A 17,286-nucleotide genomic window follows, 5' to 3' on the forward strand; every position below is an offset into this window, starting at 1 on the left:
CCACACACCTGTCTATATAGGGTCCCATAGTTGACAGTGCATGTCAGAGCAAAAAACCAAGCCATGAGGTTGAAGGAATTGTCCGTAGAGCTCCGAGACCGGATGTGTCGAGGCACAGATCTGGGGAAGGTACTAATATTTTAGAATGAGGCTTTAACGTAACAAAATGTGGATGCTTTCCGTATGCACTGTACATCAAAACACAAACTGTTTGAATCATAGACATGTAATAATTTGTATTAAGAATCKGCATCYTTCTRGTTTGGAACAATCTGACAGCGTCTGCACAGCCGCAAGAGTAGAGGGAGAGCGGCGTTTCAAATTACTGCTCCCGTTATAGGTCTCTTGCGATGTCAATATTGCGATTTCGACGTAAGTTAATTACGCAGCCCTATTATGGGATGGCATCACTGTTTTCAAACGTTTTTATTTTCTTACTCTCTCTCTGCATGTGTTTTCTTCTCTCCTCTATCGTATTGACGTTAGTGTGTCTGTAAAACTGCCGTTCTCTCTGTATTACAGATCCAGGTGATTGAGGACGACCGGGCCAACAAGAGCAGTGAGCCGTTCACCACGGGGGTCAAAGGTCAGACTCCGCCCCTTGTCACCACCAACTTCCAGGTGAAAGACCAGGGCAACGCCAGCCCGCGCTTCATCCGCTGTACAGCCTACAACATACCCTGCACGGCCGACATGGCCAAACAGTCCCAGGTCCCCCTGGCAGCCGTAATCAAACCTCTAGCCATGTTGCCCCCTGACGAGGTGAGACACACACACCACACCGCTATCTCCTCTGGTTTTCTCATCACATTCACGCTCTCGTTTTATTGTTATGTTAAAATTTCTCTGCGCATGAACTAGTCTTTAAGAATCTTAACAACCCTGTTGTCTCTCAGACCCGTCCGTACATCGTGGACCATGGGGAGGCCGGTCCTATCCGCTGTAACCGCTGTAAGGCCTATATGTGTCCCTACATGCAGTTCATCGAGGGCGGACGCCGCTTCCAGTGTGGTTTCTGCAGCTGCGTCACAGACGGTGTGTGTGTGTGTGTGTGTGTGTGTGTGTGTGTGGGAAGATATTGTGTTAGTGTGGTATCGTTATTGTAGGTTATAACACTATCTCTCTAAATATATCCATCCACAGTGCCTCCCCACTACTTTCAGCATCTGGACCACACAGGGAAGAGGGTGGACTGCTGCGACCGGCCAGAGCTCTCGCTGGGCAGCTACGAGTTTGTGGCAACCGTCGACTACTGCAAGGTAGGTGACTACTGTGTTTTTCTGAGAGACTGGAGGTCTGTAGCGTTGCTCCATTTGGACCAGAAGATTTTCTCAAAGAGCCAGATGAGAGGACCAAGCTGGGCACATACCAGAGATTCTCAAGATGTAATATGCTCAATATGTCTAGTCTAAATACTAAGTTCTTCTCACACTCAGAACAATAAGCTCCCCCAGCCCCCGTCGTTCATCTTCTTCATCGATGTGTCTTACAAACGCCCGTGAGGGCATTCGCGCGTTAAACTATTCGTCTGTCAGGGAGCGTCGAATGACTCTAGCTGGAGTACTCTGCCACGTAAATGCACAGCTCCTGCCTGCCACACGCAGTACATCCCCACACTCTGCCTTCCCAGGAACAGCCACCACACACACACACACACACACACCTACACACAAGCACTACACCACATGGTGTGGGTTCGCACACTCTGCCTGCCCAGGATTACACAACACACACCACACATCGCCTGCCCTGCCCAGGTACACACACACCCAGTACACACACCCAGGTAATTAATGACATTTTCTGTCTGTCCTCAGGGAGAATCCAGAGGCAGACTCGTTGTGCGTGTGCTGAGTTTTGTGACCTCCCAACCATAGGGTGTTGCCACTTCGTAATCGGAACGTCAATCCAGCCTGGCCCTCAGCCCCCCCAGTGAATGGTATCGTTCAGGTGACGTCAGTGACATGTTCCTCTCTGCTCCGACGGCTTTCCTGGTCACCGTTCATATCCGACAGCCTGCGAGAGATGGTCATCGAATGAGGTAGTGTTAGCATGTCACACACACACACACACACCAGATCTCCAGACTAACATTTCCACTGGTGCAGCTACGTTTTTCAGTTGGTGGCACCAGCCCTTGATTTGGTCACAGCTATTTTGTTCTTGCGCAATCACGCGATAGAGAACATATGTAAATATAATAGGGATTTTCAAGGTGAGGAGAAGAGCAGACAATCGATGTCCATCTGGTCTAATACAAGTTYCAACAGGGAGACGCCTCCAGAACAGAAGCAGAGAAAATGTCTAACTCGGCTTCTCTAAGCATGTCCTTCTATTCTAATCTCACAGCACTGACGTTCTGTCAACACCAGCTGCTACAGAATACAGTAACAGTGTCCTCTGTCCTTGTACCTTCAGTCTGGCGTCAGTCACTATCAACAGATATGAGAATAATCCATAACATTCAGTATTAAGTCTAGTTACCATCAACCCACACCCAATGAGTTCCAAATAGAGCACGGGAAATCCTGTCTATTACATGAAGGGAAAATATAAATATACTAACCATTTGTTAATTGCTCTTAACTGAATATGAACGTTGTTCATCTTAAATATTCTGAATCTAGTAATCATTTTAGTCTAATAGACTACTGAGATGGCATTCAAGAAATAAGTTGTTTTCATCTAACAAGTGTTTTTGTGTGCAACCTAATCCAGTGATTGTCATGATTTTCAGATTTACAAATAGACTATTTCTGTATTTACTGTTCAATGGAGATGACTTTGCCTACATCTTTGAATACTAATATCATGGGCTTCTTTTTGGGGGGCTAATTCACTACCTGGTTAAGTGGAAACTCCAAACACATGAGCTAGATTGCAAACTCTAAATATAAACCCAAAAACACGAGCTAGATCGCTAAGTTAATCTAGCAGTACATTTTATGCCCTAAAAAACTCCCCAATGATGCCGATGCAATGGCCGATGCTCTCCATAGACGTATCTCAAAGCCGTATGTAATATCTAGGTTGTAAAATAGTTGCTGTTGAGCCCAGTAATCAGAGTTGAGAAATAAATTATACCCACCCCGGGAAAGGAGAGAGCGAGTGGCTCGCTCCCCAAAGGCGCCCCTCCCACAGTAGGCAGCAGGCGCCCCTCCCACAGTAGGCAGCAGGCGCCCCTCCCACAGTAGGCAGCAGGCGCCCCTCCCGACGTAGGCAGCAGGCGTCCTCCACCAAGTAGGCAGCAGGCCGCCAGCGAAACAACGGGCAGCTGCAGGGCGTAAACTTTCATTACGAATCATGAGATAATGTACTTTACTGATTGACGGGTTTTGTTTGAGGTGACCATGTAGAAATATTAAACACAGCCAAGTCAAAGGGTCGCAAAATGTCTAAATGGACCTAATATACAGACATTTAATCCATCACTATATTACAGCAGAAGTCTCATCTGTCCAGGCTTCTCAACTGTTTCTGTTGCAGAGAATCATTGTGTGTGTGTCAGTTTGCTAGACCAGATTCCGGAGATGTTTGCAGACACCAGGGAAAGGAGGGACCGGTCATCAGGCAGGACTGGAGGACTGAAGGCTGCAGACTGTGCCGGAAGCTGTTTTTGTTCCACCAGTCTGCCCATCGCTGAGGCTCCTGGGAAACTGAAGAACAGAGAGGACAAGAAACTGGTGGAAACAGACAAGGAGAAGGTACACACACACACACACACACACACACACACACACACACACACACACACACACAACACACACAAGACACACACACACAAGGACAAGGTAAACTGATATGGCTACTCAGCGTGGCAGACACACAACACAGAGGGAGAATGTGTTCTCTCTGGTATTGGTTGGGCAGTGAATGACTCCGTCAATGTGTCTCGCTCCTCTTTCCCCCCCAGTCTCTGTTCCAGCCCCAGTCTGGTTTCTATAGTAACCTGTCTAAGGAGTGTGTAGCACAGGGCTGCTGTGTGGACCTCTTCCTGTTCCCCAACCAGTACGTCGACGTGGCAACGCTCGGCGTGGTGCCCGTCTCCACTGGCGGCTCAGTCTACAAATACACCTACTTCCAGGTAAACACACACATTTATACACACACTGGCTCTGATCCAAACCCCATCCACCCTTCTCCTGTTATCTGCCTTCACTCACTCTGTATATGTGTCAGGCTGAGATGGACCGCGAGCGGTTCCTGAATGARCTGCGGCGAGACGTTCAGAAGCCGATGGGCTTTGACGCTGTCATGAGGGTCCGAACGAGCACAGGTAGGTGTTTCGCTCTCACACACACTTCACCTAGTGTTAAATAGTCTTGTTTTTCAGTGCCATCATAATCTCCTCCCTCTCTCCTCCAGGTATCAGAGCGACAGATTTCTTCGGCTCGTTCTTCATGAGTAACACGACAGACGTGGAGCTGGCAGGGCTGGACTGTGACAAGACRGTMACCGTGGAATTRCGCCARGACGACAAGCTCAGCGAGGACACSGGGGCYCTCATGCAGTGRGCGGTGTTGTACACCAGCTGTAGTGGTCAGCGGCGTCTGAGGGTCCACAACATGGCGGTCAACTGCTGCTCCCAGCTCGCCGACCTCTACCGGAACTGTGAGACAGACACAATCATCAACTTCTTCTCCAAGTATGGTAAGAGTCACACGTTGTCTATCCAACTGTTCCCCTCTCTATACAGTGCCTTGCAAAAGTATTCATRCCCTTTGTGTTTTTCCTATTTTGTTGCATTACAACCTGTAATTTAAATGGATTTTTATTTGGATTTCATGTAATGGACATACACAAAATAGTCCAAATTGGTGAAGTGAAATGGGGAAAAAATTAAAAATATTTTTTTTTAAACTCAAGTGCTGCCTGCAAATGTATTCACCCCTTTGCTATGAAGCCCCTAAATAAGATCTGGTGCAACCAATTACCTTCACAAGTCACACAATTAGTTAAAGTCCACCTGTGCGCAATCTAAGTGTCACATGATATCAGTGTGTATATATACACCTGTTCTGAAAGGCCCAGAGTCTGCAATACCACTAAGCAAGGGGAACCACCAAGCAAGTGGTACCATGAAGACCAAGGAGCTCTCCAAACAGGTCAGGGACAAAGTTGTGGAGAAGTACAGATCAGAGTTGGTTATAAAAAAATATCTGAAACTTTGAACATCCCACGGAGTGCCCTTAAATCCATTATTAAAAAATTGAAAGAATATGGCACCACAACAAACCTGCCAAGAGAGGGCCGCCCACCAAAACTCACAGGTCAGGCAAGGATGGCATTAATCAGAGAGGCAACAAAGAGACCAAAGATAACCCTGAAGGGGCTGCAAAGCTCAACCTTGGTGATTGGCGTATCAGTCCATAGGACCACTTGAAGCCGTACACTCCACAGACATGGGCTTTACAGAAGAGTGGCCAGAAAAAAGCCAATGCTTAAAGAAAAAAATAAGCAAACCAGTTTGGTGTTCGCCAAAAGGCATGTGGGAGACTCCCCAAACATATGGAAGAAGGTACTCTGGTCTCTGATTTTTGGCCCTCAAGGAAAACGCTATGTCTGCCGCAAATCCAACACCTCTCATCCCCACAGTGAAACATGGTGGTGGCAGCATCATGCTGTGGGAATGTTTTGCATCGGCAGGGACTGGGAAACTGGTCAGAATTGAAGGAATGATGGATGGCGCTAAATACAGGGAAATTCTTGAGGGAAACCTGTTTCAGTCTTCCAGAGGTTTGAGACTGGGACAGAGGTTCACCTTCCAGCAGGACAATGACCCTAAGCATACTGCTAAAGCAACACCCGAGTGGTTTAAGGGAAAACATTTAAATGTCTTGGACTGGCCTAGTCAAAGCCCAGACCTCAATCCAATTGAGAATCTGTGGTATGACTTAAAGATTGCTGTACACCAGCAAATGCCAAGGGGAATGAATACTTTCGCAAGCCACTGTATGTTAGTGAAATAGTTAACTATGTTTCTGGGTTACGTTACTAAGAGAGCATGTATAAAGAACAGCAAGGGTTCACTCAACAAACAACCAATTCTACTTCAGATGCGTTATAGCAGTCTGATCAGTAGGATTTAAACTTCATGTCTGGAAATGGATACCAATGTGCTTTTTCTCTCTCTGTGTGTGTAGCGTACCGCAGCCTATTGAACACCCCCACCAAGACGGTGAGAGACACCTTGGTGAACCAGTGTGCCCAGATTCTGGCCTGCTACCGCAAGAACTGTGCCAGCCCCTCGTCTGCCGGACAGGTCAGTCACTCACACAGCCCCCCTCTTGGACAGGTCAGTGACACACGCATGATACACAGACACTCACCCGCACACTAAATGCTCACCCCAACACCACACACACACAAATCCCCCACACACATAAATCCCCCACACACACAACAACTTATACACACGCACTCAGGGGCGTCGTGCGCCCATTATTTTAGAGGGGGCACAATGTACGTGAGAAAGGCGTTGCCACCTGTCCTGAAGTTGGATACATTTGCATTTTTCCATCACCTGAAACAGCTTTTTCCTGCAATTTACAGCCACAATCGTTGGGCCTAGTTCTCTGTCAAAATGTCTATTTTCCTGCTTYTGTGTCCTAACATACCTCTTTACTTGTTCAATTGTCATTTTAATGAGGGTGTCATTCTGACTGTTGTCAATCACACATCTCAATGTACGGCACTAACATGCCTAGGATAATACATCCACGTTACAACACAGTACATGGGATCATAACGCACATTATAAAACGGGTTGTTTGGATCCTGGATGCTGATTGGACGAGGAGCATTCCAAGCCGTTCTGTATTGGCCGTCACAAACACACCTATGRCTGCTKACRGTTCCATCTGAATGATCACTGCYCCTTCATCAGAATWTCATGTTCCTGTTGCTGTCCCACTCAACTCTTGTATAGTTCTCAACTCGCCGTTATTTCCCCTTGCTTCCAGCCTAGCATTTAGTTTGGTACAGCGGGGGTTAATATAAGCCTCACTGTCTGCCTGTCTGAAAACAATGTTTCACTTTAGAATGTTGATCTGTGTCCTACCATACGTAGAGTGAACGGTCACCAGACGAAACTTTTACTGAGCCAGTCGAAATCACGCATCAACGTCATTGTCATGGACATATCCACGTTAAATGTCAATAGGAAAATGCAGCCAGTGTACTGTCATTCTAGGTCCAATGTTTGACGTGACTGAGTTAGCTGATGTTGGCTAGCTAGCTAGCTAGCAAGTGACAAGAATGTTATACAGCCTTCATAGAAACCATTTTGTTTAGAATGGACGACCAGTCCTTTTGCATAGCAACTAAGGAAAAATAATTAACGACTGGGTCGTGTCTGTAGCAACATGACCAAAAGACTGTTAGCCYTTGATGTCGTTCTTTAGTAACACACACCCCAAAGCAAATCAGGAGGAGGAAGACAGGTTATTCAAATAGGACAAAACATGCTTGGAAGTAGATGGCCATTCTCCCCTGTCCACAGTGGTTCTCTCCTGTGATTCTCTCCTCAGAACAAAGGGACAGGATATACTTTATAACCCAGCCCTAGCCTGTGGTTGACCAATTAGAATTCCTTGCAATAAAACTGGGCCAATGGCCCAATAACAAGTATCCTATTTCAGATTCAACGTATTAACAATTTGGACCAATAAGAACGTGCCACAAGTAGCTGTAAGTTCAGGACTGACATTATGTTGAACTGAAAACCAACACTTTCCATTGATAATTCCCTATCACAGAAAAACACTATTCATGATACAGCACTGCCTCGTGTGCCTTATAGCTTAATCATCAACACAGGCACGTATCGTACGGTGCCAGATTACAGTTAAACTATGTATTTTTCTGCATATGTAAGCATACAGTACCGTCAAAGTATTCATGCCCCTTGACTTATTCCACATTTTGTTACAGCCTGAATTCAAAATGTTTTAAATCATTTTTCTCACCCATCTACACACAATACCCCATAATGACAGTGGAGAAAAAAAAATTAAGCATTTGAGCAAATATATTGATAATGAAATACAGAAGTCTAATTGAAATAAGTTCACCCCCACTGAGTCAATACTTTGTAGAAGCACCTTTGGTGGAGTTTACAGCTGTGAGTCTTTCTGGGTAAGTTTCTGAGCTTTTCACACCTGGATTGTACAATATCTGCCTATTTATTATTTTCTAAATTCTTCAAGCTCTGTCAAATTGGTTGTTGATCATTGCCAGACAACCGTTTTCAGGTCTTGCCATAGATTTAAGTCAACTGTAACTCGGCCACTCAGGAACATTCAGTCATCTTGGTAAGCAACCCGTGTGGATTTGCCCTTGTGTTTTAAGTTATTGTCCTGCTGAAAAGTGAATTAATCTCCCAGTGTCTGGTGGAAAGCAGACCGAAACAGACTGACAGACTGAACCAGGTTTTCCTCTGGGATTTATGCCTGTGTTTAGCTCTTATGTTTCTTTTCATCCTGAAAAACTAACTCCTCGTTCCTTAACGATTACAAGCATTCCCATAGCATGATGCAGCCACGACTATGCTTGAACATGTGGAGAGTGGTACTCAGTAATATATTGGATTTGCCCCAAACATAACACTTTCTACTCGAGAGAAAAAGTTAACAGGATGCATGTTTTTGAATATTTTTTATTGTAACTGATATGAGACCTACACGTRGTTCAGATCAGTGATAGATTGGCGTATAATAGAGCCATGTTGTGAAGGAGCTGGTCCCAATGCATGACGTTGTATCTTTACCTTGTCATCTCAGACAGGATGACATAACAGTGGAGTTTATGAACTCAGTATATCACTCTTGTCAATTACTTTAAAATTGTGGAGTAACTAGAATGTTCTTGATCCATCCTCAGTTTTCTCCTATCACAGCCATTGAACTCTGAAACTGTTTTAAACATTGAGCGGTTTCCTTCATCTCCAGCAACTGAGTTAGAAAAGACACCTGTATCTTTGTAGTGACCGGGTGTATTGGTAACCATCCAAAGTGTAATGAATTACTTCACCCAGCTCAAATGGATATTCATTGTCTGCTTTTTTTATTTTTACCCATCTACCAATAGGGCTACCATCTACCAATAGGCATTGTAAGACCTCCCTAGTATGTGGTTACATATGTGTCTGAAATTCACTGCTCGACTGAGGGACTTTATATACTGAACACAAATATAAAAGCAACATGTAAAGTGTTGGTCCCGTGTTTCATGAAATAAAATATCCCAGAAATGTTCCACAAAAAGCTTATTTCTCAAATTTGTGCACAATTTTTTTTTTTACATTTCTACTTTACCGAGATAATCCATCCACCTAACACGTGTGCCATATCGAGAAGCTGATTAAACAGCATGATCATTATGCAAGTGCACCTTGTGCTGGGGACAATAAGGCCACTCTAAAATGTGCAGTTCTGTCACACAACAAAATGCCACAGATGTCTCAAGTTTTGAGGGAGTGCGCATTTGACATGCTGGGTGCAGGAATGTCCACCAGAACTGTTGCCACACCGCCTCCAACGTTGTTTTAGAGAATTTGTCAGTACGACCAACCGGCCTCAACCGCAGACCACGTGTATCCACGCCAGCCCAGGACCTCCACATCCGGCTTCTTCACCTGCGGGATCGTCTGAGACCAGCCACCCAGACAGCTGATGAAACAGGAGTTTTTCTGTTTAATAAAGCCCTTGAGTTTTTCCTCACATTCTGATTGGGGGGGGCTGGCGCCCCAGTGGGTGGGCCTATGCCCACCACAGGCTGCGCCCCTGCCCAGTAATGTGAAATTCATAGATTAGGGCCTAATTCATTTATTTCAATTGACTGATTTCCTAATTTGAACTGTAACCCAGTAAAATCTTTGAAATTGTTGCGTCTTGTGTTTTATATTTTTGTTCAGTATAGATAATTCTGTGTGGGGTACAGAGAAAATCAAAAATCATGTGGAACCCTATTGTGGCAAATCTCAATTTAATCCATTTTAAATTCAGGTTGTAACACAATAAAATGTGTAACAAGTCACGTGGTGTGAATACTTTCTGAAGGGTACTGTATATCAAATTAATTTACTAACATAACTCCTGAGAGTCCTTCCATCACCAGCAGCTAAAATCAAATGAAATGCTTTGTGTGTCATTCTCTACACTCTTTTTCCTCCACTGACAATACGGTCTGCACAGTCTCCGTGGTGCACTCACTTGAGGGTTGGGTTGCTTTTTGTCTGGTCCAGTCAGTGTGCCCCCTGTYCAAAATACCACTGACAGAACTTTTTATAAATAATTCTGATAAAACATGAGCTTAAAAACAAAGTTTAGTAATTKATTTACCATCTGTAAATGTTATAAGACAAATCTGAGTGGGGCATGATMCTGCTACACACACTCATACCCTTTCCCCTCTGTCCTCTCTCCTCCTGTAGCTGATCCTACCAGAGTGTATGAAGCTGCTGCCGGTCTATRTGAACTGTGTGTTGAAGAGCGACGTGCTGCAACCGGGAGCTGACGTCTCAGTAGACGACAGAGCCTACCTGAGACAGCTGCTCAGCTGTATGGACGTATCAGAGAGCCACGTCTTCTTCTATCCCCGCCTCCTTCCCCTGGTGAGACACACGCTGCTCGCATGACAAAGCATGAGAAAACATGTAAGACCATATTACATCAATGTTAAATCGTATATTAATCCAATCTCTTTCCGTCCCAGGTTAAGTTGGATGGAGGCTCGTTGCCAATGGCAGTGCGTAACTCGGAGGAGCGCCTGTCAAAGGGTGGAGTCTACCTCCTGGAGACAGGGCTCTACCTCTTCCTGTGGGTGGGAGCCAATGCCCAGCAGGAGCTGCTCAGCAACATCTTCGGCACGCCCACCTTCAGCCAGATAGACCCCAACATGGTGAGACACACACACCTCTCAACTTCATACAAATCATCTTCCTGCCTCTAAGAATGTGTGTGTTAGCAATCTCCTAAATGTGTGTGTTGCGTTCCAGACGAGTCTGCCAGAGCTGGACAACCCGTTCTCCCAGAGACTCAGAGAGATAATCGTCTCCTTCAGATCACAACGATCACGATACATGAAGGTCACTTCACTACCTCTCTTGCTCTCTCTCTCGTTCTTTGTCTGTATCTTTCCATCTCTATATTTCTCTGTGTTGTAGTTAGAGTATACTGTGTGTTTGTGTTAACATCTCTCTCTGCATGTCTCTAGTTGATGGTGGTGAAGCAGGAGGACAAGGCGGAGCTAATCTTTAAACACTTCCTGTGTGAGGACAAAAGCGCCAGCGGAGGAGCTTCCTACGTCGACTTCCTGTGTCACATGCACAAGGAAATCCGCCAGCTGCTCAGCTAGGACCCTTGACCTCTGATTCTTCAACCCTGACCCTGTCGCCCCTCAGAAGCGCTTTCTTTTATTTACCTAATAAACTGAACCCCTCTCCCTCTGTCAGCGAGAGGCCAGAGACATTTACACAGCCTCATGGCAGATTCCATGTGTCATCATATGACTCTAAACTATTCCAAACGTCAAGCTCTAAAACAACTGAAGCTAATCCACTGGCCAACGGAGGAGGTAGAGAGTGTGTGTGTGTGTGTAAGGGAGAGCACTGCTGTTGATTTGTACTAGGTGTTCTGTCTAGCACTGAAGCCCGTTGTAGCTGTACCCCCCCCCCCCCCCGGCCCGTGGTAGAAACACCCAGTAGAACTAAGGAAGATGACACAAACTAGACAGAAATAAATGCTGTTTTCCATCTCTATAATAATTTTTCTATTTGTCTTTATTCTCCCTCCTGTATGTTGTGTGTGTGTGCTCCTCTGTGACTTTTAGAAACACTACTAAGGCAATAGGAGAGAGGGCAGGAGTATATAGAGATAAACTGTGGTGATAGAGGTTCATCTACCAATTGAAATGTCTATGCATTGAATCATCCAGACAGGTGAGGGGTTTGAACTTTCACCTCTGACACCCTCACAGGGTCAACCAGCGTTGGGTCCCACTATGACTCGCACAGGCACACAGTACAGACGATTTGGTGGAGGTGTGTGTGTGTGTGTGTGTGTGTGTGTGTGTGTGTGTGTGTGTGTGTGTGTCATGTTGTCTTTACTAACGTGTGCATCTGATAAGAGACCATTCTGACACAATGATTCCTGTTCCCTGTGTGTCTTCCTGGCTGTATTTGTCCTATCTGTGAAGGGAGGGAGTTACTGGCGGTGCTTCTCAATATTGAGGTCAGTCAGAGAATAACGGAGTCATGTTCAGGAGGTACGAGACTGGAGAAACTATTTGAAACAAGGAAGTACGTTATTTTAATTTTTTTCCGTAGCAGAATGTTTTGCTATGTTGTCCCTTGCTGAACACGACCCTATGCTCCAAATACAGCTGTGTCTCTGAGTTGTCACCCTCAGGACTGTCTGCTGTAGCACCTCAGTTCAGATTTACATATATATAACCTGCGTATATAACCTGTACAGAATTAAATCCTCCATTTTAAACACCTGTCTCAAATGCTGTGGTTTGTTAGTCCAAATCAGTCGCTGCCCCTCTCTCTCACACACACACACACGCTTGGTTCAAAAGCACTCCTGCTTTTTACTTCTATCGCAGGGGGGATGGTGGTGTGTTTCTGAAGGCAGAGGGATCKGCTCATAGGTACACACAGAATAATTTTCATTTCTGATTGTGCGTTTATTTTCTTGTCTTTACCACTGATTTTGTGTTTGTTACCCTCTACTCCAACCCGTCTCTGTTGAATGGCCCTTCTTTCTGACTGYGATTTTAAGTTTCACTTTTCTTTGGTTTTGTATTTGTCATTTCTTCCTGGACTCCTTAATAAAGTTATTGTTGAATCACAATGCCATGTTCCTCCCATCCCTGTACTTATTGGCTTGTTGGTACTATGATTACAGTAGACTCTAGACGCGTCAGCATGCTTCCCAGCTTAAACATTTCGGAAAAGTTTGCATATATTAGTGTAAAGTTTTTTTTGTGCAGTTCGGGCACCATTTGTTTTTCTTGCGGCAAGTTGAAGTCGTTAGCCGAATACGCCCCTTCGTCGGTGATTGGTCAACAGTAGGGATTCGTCAAAGTCTCAARCAGAGACTTGTTTTCATGCACATCTTTTCATTGAGWAATACTGCACCAAACYTCTTWGATGTAAAATTTTGCGTYACTASATTTCCTCTGCAAAARGTCAAAATGAATGACAYATTTCRTGTRTTACACTGAAKAAGAATATAAACCCAACATATGAAMTGTTGGTCCCATGTTTCATGAGCTAAAATAAAAGATCACAGAAATGTTCCGTATGCACAAAAGCTTATTTCTCTCACAAATTAGCTAACAGGGTTAGGGTTAGCTAACATGCTAAGTATTCCAAAATAGGTAAAAAGTAGTAAGTAGTTGCTATTTAGTTGCTATAATGCTGAAGTTGTCCATGTTGAGAATCAAACTCGATGTTCACGTCATACACCCAGGTTCAGGTCAAACACCCAGGTTATACACCCAGGTCATACACCCAGGTCATACACCCATCCATCCTGACCAACCACCCTACGTTCTTTTTAGCCGTTAAAAAAAAAGGTTGATGTCCGCACCCCTGGGGAAATCTAATTAGTATAATACAAAAATCCCTATAAAAATGTGTCAATCCGCCTGTCGCACTTCCACATCTTCTGTGAAAGGTGACAGAGCTATAGTGTTTGTCAGACCATGAGACATCCCGAAAATCGGTCTTCTCGTAAAATCGTCTGTAGCGTCCGAACGGTTTGGCCTACAAACTATTATGACCCCTCTATGGAAAGATGAGACTCARGAACACGATGGTGTTACCTGCCTACTTCTGTCATTAGGTTCCCAACCGTTTGGGCTATGACCCTTTGGGTATATGACCCCTCTTTGCAAAGGTGAGACGCTCACGAACATGTACAGGTCGGTTGTTTTGCCCACAGGCCTCAAGACTAATCTGAAGGTCCCCTGGTACAAGTTGAATAAGTGAATGGAAGTATATAATGGAGACTGTTTAATGCCAAAAATATAGGGTTAAATACATGTAAAAACAAAAGGTTTCCWGATCGTTCTTATATCTCTCAGATATAGGAGATACACTTCAGAACAAACTTCCTTTTGATATTTTGTGTCTATCATGAAAGTGATGACTGTTATTCATCAAATAATTACCTACTATGTTTAYCTGTTATTAGATTAAATAAATCCTGTAACAAATAACTCATTAGGAATTTGGGGCACCACAGGAAAAGTTGTTTAACGAGTTACCGTCTGCCGAATTAACTCCATGAAATAAAGATGTAACAGTCACTAATTAATCCATTTCCTCATATCAGTCTCATTCTGAACGTCGCAGACTTCGTGAATCAGCACAAACCCGAGTCTTACTAATCATTCCGTACRGCACAAATTGATTTTATTATTTATTTACTAACAAACTAAATGATAATATAGGATACACACACACGGTATAGGTTATTGATTAGAAACGTAATACACCGACAAGTCCCTAGCAGACTAACACTATGATACTTGTTACATCAGATGTAGAGTTAAAGAGAGAGAGAGAAGCAACACTTGGATACATTTGGGAACTACACTCACAGTAACCCTAATACCTTGCCCCGAACTGGCGCTCTTATGGGTAAGAAGTAATACATGTATTTACATTTTTAAGGTCTTCATCGGGCATCTCTGTTGGACCCAGGCCTTCGTGGGTTCCGCTTGGTGAGGAGGGTTCAATTGGGCCTTATTTCGGATGGCCTTCTCTCGTATGTCCTTCTCCTTCGTTCTCAGATGTAAGTCTCCGATTGTCCACAAAAGGTCACAATGTCACAATGTCCTTCTTAGTTGTCTATTTTTCGTTCTGTAAGAGTGGACTTCTGAGAACAGCTAGTCAGCCGTGTCGATGATCCCAGAGTTGTGATGAGAGCAGCGTGGTCGACGATGATCCCAGAGTTGTGATGAGAGCAGTGTGGTCGACGATGATCCCAGAGTTGTGATGAGAGCAGTGTGGTCGACGATGATATGAAGAGAATAACCGGATGGTGCTACTTAAATTCACTTTCTTAGATACAGTACTTAGAACAGCTTCTCAACCATAACATTGATTGTTAAATGGTTTAGATTTACACTGGTCTAATGTCCATTGCTTGTGTTTCTTGGCCCATTGCTCATGTTTCTTGAAAGCAATTTGACCATGAAGACCTGATTCACGCAGTCTCCTCTGAACAGTTGATGTTGAGATGTATCTGTTACTTGAACTCTGTGAAGCATTTATTTGGGCTGCAATTTCTGAGGCTGGTAGCGTAAACTCGTACATCGACTTGGGCAGTACAATTGCCCTTATTTTAGCGCCCCAAAAACGTAATACTTCCAGATCAACTGTAATGTCAATACCATTGTAAGGCACAATTTCTCCCCTTTCCAACAAAATCAATTACATGACCTAAACACTGCCCGTTTCTGCATAATTCAAGCAGGCAATGAGCCCCGTCGGGTCTTTTTAAAAATGGCGGGTGGGGAAGCGAAACTAATGCGTTATAGTGAGAAGGACAGATGTCGTGTGGGAAAATTGCTTTTTTCACTCGATGTGTCCAACTTATCACCTTATCGCCTCTAAAATGTAAATAAAACACTATAAAGAGTTTATATAATGTGTCATTACATACCTATTTGAAGGTTTGTGTCGAATTTGAATCGTGTTTTTAGGGCGGAGCTAAAGTGATCTTAGAAGTAAACAGCGGCTTTGAGAATGATGATCGCATGCAATGATGACGCAAAAAATGACTAGGTATCCCCCCCTTACCCCTGTCACTGTCCATTTCTTGTTTTTAAACGATGAGCGAAGTGCTACACCTGATGGAGAGAGATTGTAAGACAGAAATCGTTGCTTTATGCGTGCTGTACGTTACGACATGACACGTCACGATGTAACGGAGGGTCAGTTTTTCAACTTTTCTCCAATACTATAGAGCCATTACCATGTCGATCAACGCTTGAATAGAAACCTAGTTCACACCCCCGATTTTGAAGTCAACACAGTCGCTACAGTCCCATTAGTTTTCTTTGTAGCCTCGTTTGAATGTCGCGGTTGCGCACATTTGTACGGAATGGGGTGAGTTTATGTTAACTCTAATGAACTTAACCTCTGCAGCAGACGTAACTCTGGGTCTTCCTTTCCTGTGGCGGTCCTCATGAGAGCCAGTTTCATCGTAGCGATTGATGGTTTTTGCGACTGCACTTGAAGAAACATTTAAAAGTTCTTGAAATGATGGACTGTCGTTTCTCTTTGCTTATTTGAGCTGTTCTTGCCATAATATGGACTTGGTCTTTTACCAAATAGGGCTATCTTCTGTATATCACCCCTACATTGTCACAACACAACTGATTGGCTCAAACTCATTAAGAAGGAAAGAAATTCCACAAATTAACTTTTAACAAGGCACACCTGTTAATTGAAATGCATTCCTGGTGACTACCTCATGAAGTTTGTTCCGCATATTATTTGGAAATGGTCGTCTTTCTGCTTTGTATGTGTTAGCCTACCTATTCTATTAAAAGCACATTAAATGCACATTGTTGCATTATTCACACACACTCAGAATTCCCTACTTCAAGTTAAGTAGCCTACTCTCCTTTCCAAGTTGAGCCTACAGTATACAGTGCCTTCAGAAAGTATTTACACCCCTTGACCTTTTCCACATTTTGTGTTTCGAAGTGGGATTAAAATGGATTCAATTGTAATTTTTTGTCAACTATCTACACATAATACTCTGTCAAAGAGGAATAAAAATTCTAACATTTCTTTAAAATGAATGGGATATAAAACACTATCTTGATTAAATGAATATTCATCCCCCTGAGTCAATACATGTTAGAATCCCCTTTGGCAGCGATTACAGCTGTGAGTCTCTAAGAGCTTTGCACACCTGGATTGTACAATATTTGCACATTATTCTTTTAAAAAATTKTTCAATCTCTGTCAAGTTAGTTGTTGATCATTGCTAGACAGCCATTTTCAAGTCTTACCAGAGATTCTCAAGTCGATTTAAGACAAAACTGTAACTAGGCCACTCAGGAACATTTAATGTCATCTTGGTAAGCAACTCCAGTGTAGATTTGGCCCTGTGTTTTAGGTAATTGTCATGCTGAAAGGTGAATTTGTCCCCCAGTGTCTGGTGGAAAGCAGACTGAACCAGGTTTTCCTCCAGGATTTTGCCTGTCCTTAGCACTATTCTATTTCTTTTTATTAAAAAAAAACTCCCTTGTCCTTGATGT

General features: G+C 43.8%; 1 pseudogene; it reads left to right on the plus strand.

Moving 5' to 3' along the window:
* The window catches only part of LOC111977548 (protein transport protein Sec24C-like), a 34,111-nt pseudogene extending 21,257 nt beyond the window's left edge, over positions 1-12,854 (plus strand).
* Positions 12,855-17,286: the final 4,432 nt, after the last annotated feature.

This window comes from Salvelinus sp. IW2-2015, linkage group LG18, assembly GCF_002910315.2.
Source record: "Salvelinus sp. IW2-2015 linkage group LG18, ASM291031v2, whole genome shotgun sequence".
Taxonomy (NCBI): Eukaryota; Metazoa; Chordata; class Actinopteri; order Salmoniformes; family Salmonidae; genus Salvelinus; species Salvelinus sp. IW2-2015.